The 11,429-nt window shown below is 38.9% G+C and overlaps 1 non-coding gene across 1 annotated transcript; it reads right to left on the bottom strand.

Moving 5' to 3' along the window:
* Positions 1-2,787: 2,787 nt before the first annotated feature.
* Positions 2,788-2,894, bottom strand: LOC121206624 (small nucleolar RNA R71). The gene has a single exon (XR_005901691.1). It is a non-coding gene; the product is annotated as a small nucleolar RNA R71 (small nucleolar RNA).
* Between the last annotated feature and the right edge of the window lie 8,535 nt (positions 2,895-11,429).

The raw sequence follows: 11,429 nt of genomic DNA, 5'->3' as shown, positions 1-11,429 counted from the left end.
CGGGGGTGTGCCTTAGCTGTGTGACATTATGAGCGTACTGACGTCAGAAACAGAATACCCAAGTTTTTGCACACGGTCTAGGACATAGGTGTGTCACGACCGTGTAAGGGGCATGAGCCAATGACACGAGCATGTGTTTGGCCATGTGAAAACCCCTGCAGGTGTGAATTAGAAATTAATTCTACACGGGTGTGGGACACAGGCGTGTCCCAGGGTGCTTAGGCCGTGTGAGCCACATGGGCCATCAGCACGACCATGTCGAATTGTTCACACGAGCGTGTGCCCTGTTTTAAGGACAAAATTTTCATAGTTGGTTTAAGGACCCGGTATAGTCCCATATGGTTTTCAACGGTCGATTTGAGGCTCGTAGGCCCATAATAAGAAGTTTAAAGTAGAAATTGAAAAACTTTTACGTTTCGATCGAGTCTCAGTGACTTGAGATTGGTTGTATGCATGAAATCAAGTTAGGTAATACCTTGTACTCCTCCCCGACGTGGGTTACGGGTATAGGGTGTGACACGTCATCCAAGTGTACATTCCTCGTTCTTCTGGACTAACCCCCATTCGCCCTAACACTAAGGTCCTTCTTACCAGGTTTCAACTTGCCATTATTCCAACATTCTCTTGTAAAGCTTAGTCAAAACAAGGCATAGACACTTGATAAATGCCAAATTATACATATTTTTACCCCAAATACCTAGCATATTTATGGATGTTTATTACTAGATTTATGGATTTTGGTGCTCTTAATCCAGTTATTTCATGTTTTGTACTCAGGAGAGCACCAAGAGTCAAAAGGAGCCAAAAGGGACAAAACGGACCAAATCGAGAAGATGACAAGGCCTAAGCCTTGCCACATGGGCAGCTTATACGCCCGTGTCTTTCGAGGGTGTCGACCAAGGCTTTCACGATTCACACGGCCTGGCCATTAACCCACATGGCCGTGTGCAATTTAACGGATCGAACACGGCCTGGCAATCACGTCACACGGCCGTGGGACACGGGCGTGTCCCTTTTTCAAAGAGTTGTATTTTACACGGAAAAGGATACTTAGGGAGGAAGAAAGCCAATCCAAAGCCTTTATAAACACCCTAAGTATGACTTAGAAAGGGGGGCTCTCTCCAGAACTTTTCTGGGGTACAGAACCGCACGCCGGGAGTTACTTGAAGAAAGCCAGACGATCCATCCCAAAAGACGGAGCTACTCTAAGACTGAAGATCTCTCTTTGAATTCCTTCAGGGGTTTTAGAGTTTTCTTTATGTTTTGTTATTTTCATACTTTTGAGATGTACTCTTATTTTATTATGAACTAAACCCCTTAGATACCTAAGGGGGTCAGACCTATGATGGATCTTGTTATTATTATCTGAACTGTATGATAAATACTTGATTTGTTCTTAATTATGTGTTTTTAATACTTGAGTTAATATTCCGGGTATTAATTCATGATTTGATGTACTTATGCAGAGGAGCAAAAGTCCCTGTCTAAGAGTAGATTTGGCATAATTAAGCGGAGTTGATCGAGCGCCTAGAAATAGGCTACGAGATTTTGCCAGATTAGGGTGAAACCTAATATGGGAGTCCATAGATCGATTTACTGCTTCCCTAGGGGTTTGAATTAAGAAAGAGATTTCGATTAATTCAACTAAGGGTTAGATGTTATTAGTCTCGAAAGAGATAATAATATAGGTTAGTGAGTCTCACGGATCAAGTCAAGTGAATAAATCATCTGGTTCAAAGTCAGATAACAAGTGAAATCTAGGTGGATTCCTCATTGGGTGTCGTCTTTATCAATTACTTTTCTTCAAGCCTTTTTCCAAATTGTCTCTTGCTTTAGTTTAATTAGTTAATTAAGTTTAGTTAATTAGTTTAATAAACAACCCCTCCTTATTTCTAGGTTAAATAATAAAAAGATAGTTATTACTAGTACTTTTGGTTCCCTTGGGTACAATATCCCGGTCTTGCCATTACTATACTATTGTTAGATAGGTGCGCTTGCCTTTTCTTCGTGATAATAGTTAGTTTAGGTTTGATTTTCATTATAAATATTTATTACTTGTTACGAATCACGCGATCAAGTTTTTGGCACCGTTGCTGGGGTACTAAAATATTAGGAACGCTAAATTTTTATTACTTTAGCCATTTATTTTTCTTGCAATTTAATTTAATTTTATTAATTTACTCTTTTTTTTCTCTTGGCAGGTTTTTATAGTTTATGACTAGAAGAAACCCGTCGGGACTATTACTTTTTGACGAAGAAATCGATCGTACAGTTCGTCAAAATCAAAGAGAGATAAGGCGCAGCTTACGATACATGGAGAACGACCAAGAAGACAATACTCAACTCCCAACCGACGAGATGGCTGAAAACCAAGGCAATTAGCTACCTCCTGCAATTGCGGCTAATTAAAATCCTGCTCCACGCACGATGTATGATTATGCTAAACCCTCTTTAACAGGAACTGAATCTAGTATAGTTAGACCTGCTGTATCTACAAATACTTTTGAATTAAAACCTAACACTATTCAGATGATACAGCAGTTTGTTCAGTTTGATGGTTTGCAGGATGAAGATCCCAACGCTCACTTAGCAAATTTCCTGGAATTTTGCGATACATTTAAAATCAATGGCGTTTCTGATGATGCCATTCGTCTTCGGTTATTTCCTTTTTCATTGAGGAACAAAGCTAAACAGTGGTTGAACTCGTTACCACGAGGGTTAATTACTACTTGGGAACAAATGACCAAAATTTTTTTACCAAAATACTTTCCGCATACTAAAACGGCTAAATTACGTAATGATATCTCTTCATTTGTACAAATGGATTTAGAAACACTTTACGATGCATGGGAGAGATACAAGGACTTACTGGGAAGGGGCCCTCACCATGGGTTACCGTTTTGGCTGCAAGTACAAACATTCCACAATGGTCTAAATCCCTCGACTTGGCAAATGGTTGACGCAGCTGCTGGCGGAACCATCAACAACAAAACACCTGAAGAGGCTTATGAATTCATTGAAGAAATGTCACTGAATAACTATTAGTGGCAAGTCATGAGGACTAAGCCAAAAAAAGCAGCCGGCGTTTATAATGTCAACTCAGTTACTATGCTGTCAAATCAGGTAGAACTTCTCAATAAAAAGATTGATGGTTTTCTTAGTTCTACCAAGGTACATCTAGTAATGAGGTGTGACTCAAGCGGAGGAGGTGTGCATACAGAATATCAATCCTTCAATCCTACAACGGAAGAGGAACAAGTCAACTATATGGGTAACAATAACTTTAGATCTCAAAATAACCCACACAGTAATACTTATAATACAGGTTGGAGGAACCACCCAAATTTCTCCTGTGGTGGTCAAGGGAATCAAAAGCCACAAAATCCTCAGGGTTTTCAACAGACACTTTATCAACAAGAGAAGAAACCGAACCTTGAGGAGATGCTCTCAAAATTCATATCAATGTCAGAAACTCGTTTCCAAAATACCGAAACAGCACTTAAAAATCAAAAAGCATCGATCCAAGGACTCAAAACTCAGATAGGCCAGCTTTCCAAACTGATTTCCAAACTACCACAAGGTAGTTTGCCAAGTAATACCAAACCTAACCCAAGGGAACAACTCAACGCAATTAATACTCAAGATGACGAAGGAGTCGTTGAGCCTGAACTAGAACCGAGGCAAGAAACAGTGGTAAACAAATAGAGAGATGAGGTAGGTCAAAATACAAACAAACCAATGACTGTCGAATATAAACCTCGTGTGCCATACCCTAACGCGACAAGGAAAGACCGCTCAGACGAACAATTCGATAAATTCCTTAAACTTTTGAAAAAATTACATATTAACTTACCGTTTATTTAAGCTTTTTCGTAGATGCCAAATGCAATGAAATTTTTAAAAGAGATTTTAGTAAATAAGCGGAAGTTAGACCAAGCGTCGCATGTGGAGCTAAATGTAGTCTGCTCGACTATTCTACAGAATAAGTTACCCCACAAATTGAAAGATCCAGGGAGTTTTACAATTCCTTGTTTAATTGGTAGTTTAGATATAAGTCATGCATTAGCTGATTTAGGGGCTAGTATTAACGCCATGCCTTACCAAATGTTTAAGCAACTAGGTCGTGGGAAACCTAAACAAACTAGGATGAGCATTCAATTGGAAGATAAAACTATAAGATTCCCTAGGGGTATTATTGAAGATGTACTCATGAAAGTAGATAAGTTCATATTTCCCATTGATTTCGTTGTTCTAGACATAGAAGAGGATAATAACACCCCTTTGATTTTAGGGAGGCCCTTTTTAGCAACTGCTAAAATAATTATTGATTTTGGCACAGGTGAACTTACACTTCGTGTGGGAGACGAAACGATCACCCTTCAAGCTCATAATTCTGGCATCACATTGAACATTGAAGGTAATAGTCCACACCAAGCTTCAAAGAAGTTCAAGAGCCATGTTTCAAGGATGATAGAGGACACATTCATGAAGAACGAAGACTATAGATAGAAGAGCTAGACAAATGGCGAGCACACAAACCAAGAACACATGATAAACCGAAACTACGCCAAAACAAGCCCGATACCTCTCCTAATCAACTTAAGGTTGGCGATAAAGTCTTACTAGATGTCGCAGATCCCCACATTGTCACTACCACACCAAATGAGGAAATCCCTCTTACGGTACTCAGTATTTTTCCATTCGGTACGGTGGAGGTGAGTCACCCAAGGTTCTGAACTTTTAAGGTAAAGAACACACGTTTAAAACCTTATTTTGATGAGATTGATAGTAGGAATGAGGGGTACAAGCTCCTCGAACCACTCTGACCATTCACTAGAGAGGTAACTCGAGCTTAGACTATAAATAAGCGCTTCTCGGATCTCGGAAGGCAATCCGAGCATTAACATATTTTGATTTCTTTATTTTTAATTTCTAACACTTTGAATCATTAACTTTATCTTTGAATTGCAAAGTTTTTCAGCACACACGACCAGTTACACGGGCGTGCCTAAAGCCGTGGCCAAATAGGGGAAGAGACACGGCCGTGCGATATGGCCTTGTGGAAGCAGGACATGATTTCCCCAAAACACGGGATGCGATAAATCTCCACGGCCGTGCGACATGGCCGTATGTGAACTTGATAGGTGAACACGGGCGTGGGAATGGAAAAACATGGTCGTGCTAGGGGCAAGGCTCGATTCTGTTTCTTTGACACGGGCGTGGCTGTTAAACCATGGACAACAATACACGGGCGTGGGACAAATGAACAAGGCTAGGCAAGACCATGCGATCTGGCCGTGTGCCACACATGCCCCAGACACACAGGCGTGGGATAGTAGCCGGGCACGACCTAAATTGTAAAATTCGAATAACACGGGCTCACCTTCAGAGTACATGGGCGTGGCCCTAGGCCGTGTGCACCTCTCCTATATAAGCAAATCACTGTTCATTCTCTTATTCCTTCCAAAACCCTAGCTGAAATCTCCCCTTCCCCACTCTCTAATCCCTATTCCGGCCACTATTACCCAGATTCTCACTTCCCCAACCCTCAAACCACCCTAAAATCCACTCCCTCTGAATTAATCCTCACTTTCCCCTCTCTTTTCCCTCCATTTTTCCTCCACACGGCTGTACACCCATGCCACACACCCGTGCGCCACCCTACAGTAGTTTTTGGTACATTATGTCATCATCGAGAGGTAAGAAGGCCGCGGTCCCATCCTCAAAGAGACATAGGAACCAAGTTCTTCCTCGGTACGTGCTACAGCCGAAGTTCGACACCCATTCCTTGAGTTTCTGTAAGCTTCGCAGAAGGAGCTATTTCAGATAATACGCGCGCGACCCCTCACTACAGGTCACTGCATTGATTGGGCTGCCATAGAGCAAGTCCAGCTAGCTGATGCCATCCGCGCCCTCCTATTCATAGACCCATAGGAACGGTTCTTCGCTATTACCGAACCCACTTATTTAGAGCCAACTTTAAAATTATGCTCTGCTTTTCATTTACAGGTGGTGATGACAAACAATGAAGACCCCGACACCATTCACTTCCAATTAGGCGATCTAGTTCGTGCGATGAATGTCCCAAAGTTTGGAGTCGCTCTGGGACTTTACACCAATGAGTTTATGGAGGAGGAGGACATGAATGCACTACCACGCAATATCCACATTTCTACCTTCTTGTGCTGGAAAGCTTTGGCACCACTTTCTTCCACCTACGACCCTAGCCGCCCGAAGGCCTCAGCTGTCGCCCCTTCCCTACGCTATCTCCATGCCGTATTGGCACACACCTTGATTGGAAGGAGAGAGAGCACCAACATTGTCAACACCCATGACGCCTACTATTTATGGTGCATGGCGAATGCACACGTGACTAACTTGGCATAGCTCATCGCTTTAGCCATTCGCCATCAGACCTAGCGGCATCGGAAGGGAGTAATCTCTATCAGCCCCTACGTGACACACCTTTCCAGACACTTCGGCCTCCTCAACATCGTGGCCCAGTCATCAGCGCTTACACTGATAGGTCAGATGTCCCCATAGGACATCACGACTATGTTACACATGAGGATGATTGAGCGCCGCCGTGGGACCGATCCTCCTCAGTACCGTCTCACTCAAGCCATTGACGAGGAGGATCTAGAGGACATTCCTGATTATGTCCCCCACAGCACAAGGAGCCTTTTACCACGCCACCTAGAGAGCGACCAGTTCATGCTGCTGCCTCATTGGCACACCTTTCCGACCTACTCGCTCACTTCGAGCAGTATTGCACTACACAGTTCGAGATGATTCATGAGCGAGATCGGCGACGTGATAGACAGATGGATGACATGCAGACCATGATGCAGTAGCTGTGCCAACACTTTCACATCGCCACTCCAGTGCCACCACCTGAGGGCCCCACTGACGAGGATCATTGAATCCTCCTATCTTTTTATTTTTATTTTTATTTTCATTTCAATTTTATTATTTTCTTTTGAAAAACATATCTATAGTAGTAAATTTTACTTTTTTCATTTTTCCTGGTATTTCTAACAAGTAATCCCACTACGCTCTCTTCCACACCAACTCTTAATACGCTCTTCATGATTCTACAGACTTCCAAGCAAAGTTGCTAAGAATATTTTACGGAATGAGGAAACAAATGGGAAACAATACCTCACAAGTGCCATGTTCAACAACCCAATTTCTTCATCTAGCTAAGAACAGTGGCAGCTACCACTTCCAGCCTCAGAATCAAGCTCCACATCCATATAACAGGGAGTTTTACCTCCTTCCCTCTTATGATTTTCTTTATTTTGAATAATCTATCTTTGTACATTGAGGGCAATGTACATCTAAGTGTGGGGGGTGAACATGGACATGATGCCTAACTTTTTGCATTATTCTCAAATCCCTGAATTTGATATTGTGCTTAATTGATTTTCTCATAATATTGATCGAATGAATTCTGATTGATCTATAATTATTGTTGATATGTCATGAATTAGACCATGGGAATTATGCATGATTATTTGATTATAGGACATTAGAGAATCGAGCATGATAAATTGATATTTTGAGAACTAAAATTTTTAGATTATTTTTCTAAATTGAGGTATTATCTTGAAATCTTAAGTATACAGGAATGACATCAAAAACCCAAATTTTTGGTGAGATTTTTTAGCCTTTTGAGCATATAGCTTTCTTTCTTTCTCACTTCTTTTGTGATTTGAGTGTGTCAACATTGAACTGTTATTCTAGAACTTGCTTCGATTATACATGTTAAGATCACACGTATGATTTGATATACTGAGATGATAAAGGCACTTAGGATTTAACCCACTTACTCCATAAAAAGCCTTCCCACATAATTAAACCCTTAGTAAACCCCCTTGAGCCTACTAGCCCGTTTTATTAATTAACCCTCATCATTAACCCATTAACCCATTATTGTTGAAATCCTCTTACTTAATTTACCCTTTTTTATCGGGATTATTTTTAATATTGTTACCTCACTATGTTCATCATTTTTTGTTACTGAATCAGGAAGTATGATTTCTATATTGTATTGACTTGATTTGTTCTTAAAAAAAAACTTAGTATTATTATTGTAATTTTCAGCAAGCTAAAGTTGTCATGAGCTCATGTAATCTAGTTCTAGATATTTTTTTATGATTCAGTAATTAAGTTTTTGATAGTAGGGTAATATATTGAAATTATCTCGATTCTAACCTTTGTCTCTTCAACTTGTATCCATACCCATAACCTAAACCCCGTTACAACCATGCAAAGACCCTTTGATATGTGTATCATATCATTTACAAGTGGTGGAGATTTGATTTTCATGCAAGCCTATAGTAATAACTTCTCATGTTAGACAATTGAGTGCTTAATCTTGAATCTTAAACACTTTGAGTGATTTGAATGAATCTTTAGTGAGGATGTCATCTCTTGTATATTTAGGACTAAAGTTAATTACTTAGAGGAAGGAGATTACCTATGATTTTATTATCAAAATATTCGATTTAGATTTATTGACGCTTTTAATGCCCCTATAGTTGAATTCTCACTGTATGATTTTCTGTGGAATAAGTTGTAACATTATCAGTAATGACAATGTGATTGAGAAGAATGAATTCTAGCAGTAAATGAGAGTTTTGCTTTAGGACAAGCAACTGCTTAAGTGTGGGGGTATTTGATAAACGCTAAATTATACATTTTTTTACCCCAAATACCTAGCATATTTATGGATGTTTATTACTAGATTTATGGATTTTGGTGCTCTTAATCCGGTTATTTCATGTTTTCTACTCAAGAGAGCACCAAGAGTCAAAAGGAGCCAAAAAGGGACAAAATGGACTAAATCGAGAAGATGACACAGCCTAAGCCTTGCCACATGGGCAGCTCACATGCTCGTGTCTTTCGAGGGTGTCGACCAAGGCTTTCACGATTCACAAGGCCTGGCCATTGACCCACACGGTTGTGTGCAATTTAACGGATCGAACACGGCTTGGCAATCATGTCACACGGCCTTGGCACACGGGCATGTCCCTTTTTCAAATAGTTGTATTTTACACGGAAAAGGATACTTAGGGAGGAAGAAAGCCAATCCAAAGCCTATATAAACACCCTAAGTATGACTTAGAAAGGGGGCTTTCTCTAGAACTTTTTTGGAGTACAAAACCGCATGTCGAGAATTACTTGAAGAAAGCCAGACGATCCATCCCAAAAGCCGGAGCTACTCCAAGACTGAAGATCTCTCTCAGAATTCCTTCAGGGGTTTTAGAGTTTTCTTTATGTTTTTTTATTTCCATACTTTTGAGATGTACTCTTATTTTATTATGAACTAAACCCCTTAGATACCTAAGGGGGTTGAAACCTATGATGGATCTTGTTGTTATTATCTGAACTGTATGATAAATACTTGATTTGTTCTTAATTATGTGTTTTTAATGCTTGAGTTAATATTCCAGACATTAATTCATGATTTGATGTGCTTATGCAGAGGATCAAAAGTCCCTGTCTAAGAGTCGATTTGGCATAATTAAGAGGAGTTGATCGAGCGCCTAGAAATAGGGTTACGAGATTTTACCGGATTAGGGTGAAACCTAATATAGGAGTCCATAGATCGATTTACTGCTTCCCTAGGGGTTTTAATTAAGAAAGAGATTTCAATTAATTCAACTAAGGGTTAGACGTTATTAGTTTCAAAAGAGATAATAATATAGGTTAGGGAGTCTCACGGATCAAGTCAAGTGAATAAATCGTCTGGTTCAGAGCCAGATAACAAGTGAAATCTAGATGGATTCCTCATTGGGTGTCGTCTTTAGCAATTACTTTTCTTTAAGCCTTTTCCAAATTGTCTCTTTGCTTTAGTTTAATTAGTTAATTAAGTTTAGTTAATTAGTTTAATAAACAACCCCTCCTTATTTCTAGGTTAAATAATAAAAAGATAGTTATTACTAGTACTTTTGGTTCCCTTGGGTACGATATCCCGATCTTGCCATTACTATACTATTGTTCGATAGGTGTGCTTACCTTTTCATCGTGATAATAGTTAGTTTAGGTTTGATCTTCATTATAAATATTTATTACTTGTTACGAATCACACGATCAACACCCATTCAGTGGATTATGATATTTTATCTTTGTTGTATCTTTGCCTCAATAATATTTATACTTTTTTAGTACTTGTACCTATCAATTAATGTATTTACTTATCCTTACTTAATGTTTTTCTCCCTATTCGTCAACTTTTACTTTCATTTTGTCTGCCAATCTAGGTCATCACATTTACGCACTAAGTACATAACAACTTAAATGAACAAAGACCTAAGGGACTAAGCCATATCAATGGTCATACACATAAGGGGTACTCCTTCCAATTCCTAGGTTCAAATGACTAACTAAATCGTGCTCTAACACCACTAAATTTGTAACACCCTCACTATACCTAATCGTCAGATTCGACAGCGGGCATCACAACAAAATCGGGTTATCATTTAAACTAAAACCTCACTATTTTAAAATCAAACTGTAATACTTATTTATGAATCAAACTTACATCAGAGACAAAAATTTCTAAATGATGTTAGCTATTATTGTAACACCCCAAAATTTTGGGCAATTATTTGTTAAATCTTTATAATAATTAAGTTTCTGTATCGGTGGATAAGAGTTTTGTTTATGTTTTAGAGATTGGGGGTTCGAGTATTTCTTCTTGAATTTTTATAGTTTATTTTGGTTTAACCTTTATCCTTGAACTCTTTACTTAAGTTTATTTCTGTATTAATCTATGTTAAGATTAAGCTTGTTGGTTCGATGGTTAAGTTTCTGTATACATGTTGGTTTTGTGTTCGGGTCTCTACATATACAATACAGAAATAATTTTTGTTACGACTCCATTAAGTGTTTTTTTTCAAAAACAAACTAATTGAAAATTTTCCCTCTTCTTGTTACCCTTCCTCCCTTTTCTCTTCCTCTTAATTTTTCCTTCTTTCCTTCTTTCCCTCCCATCATTTTATTCTTTTCTTTCCTTATTTCTTTTTAAATTTGTGTCATTTTTGCTGATGTTACGACGGGAAAGCTTTTTAGTTCGTTGTCTTCGATTGTTGGGATAATTGTGTAAGTTCGAAAGAATTTTCGTTAGTATTTGTTTGTTCATTTTGTCAATGTGGGTTTTTCCTAGTTGCTTGAATTCCTTATTTAAGTGTTCATTTGGTCTTCTCTTAGGCGAATATTGTGAGAACAATGTTTCTCAAACTTTATAGCTCTATGGATTGCGGCTTTGTGCGAAGGTAAGTGTTAAATCTTTGAGTTTGGGGTTTCGTCAAAATTTTTTATGCAACCTGAGTTTTTACTCTAATTTTGGCATTTTTTATGATTAATTATGTAATTGGTCTTTGGATTGTCACTTTTAAGCTTTGGATTTACCATGGTTGCTT

The sequence above is a fragment of the Gossypium hirsutum genome, chromosome A01 (assembly GCF_007990345.1).
Source record: "Gossypium hirsutum isolate 1008001.06 chromosome A01, Gossypium_hirsutum_v2.1, whole genome shotgun sequence".
NCBI classification, from domain to species: Eukaryota; Viridiplantae; Streptophyta; class Magnoliopsida; order Malvales; family Malvaceae; genus Gossypium; species Gossypium hirsutum.
This window is presented reverse-complemented; position numbering and strand designations above follow the sequence as displayed.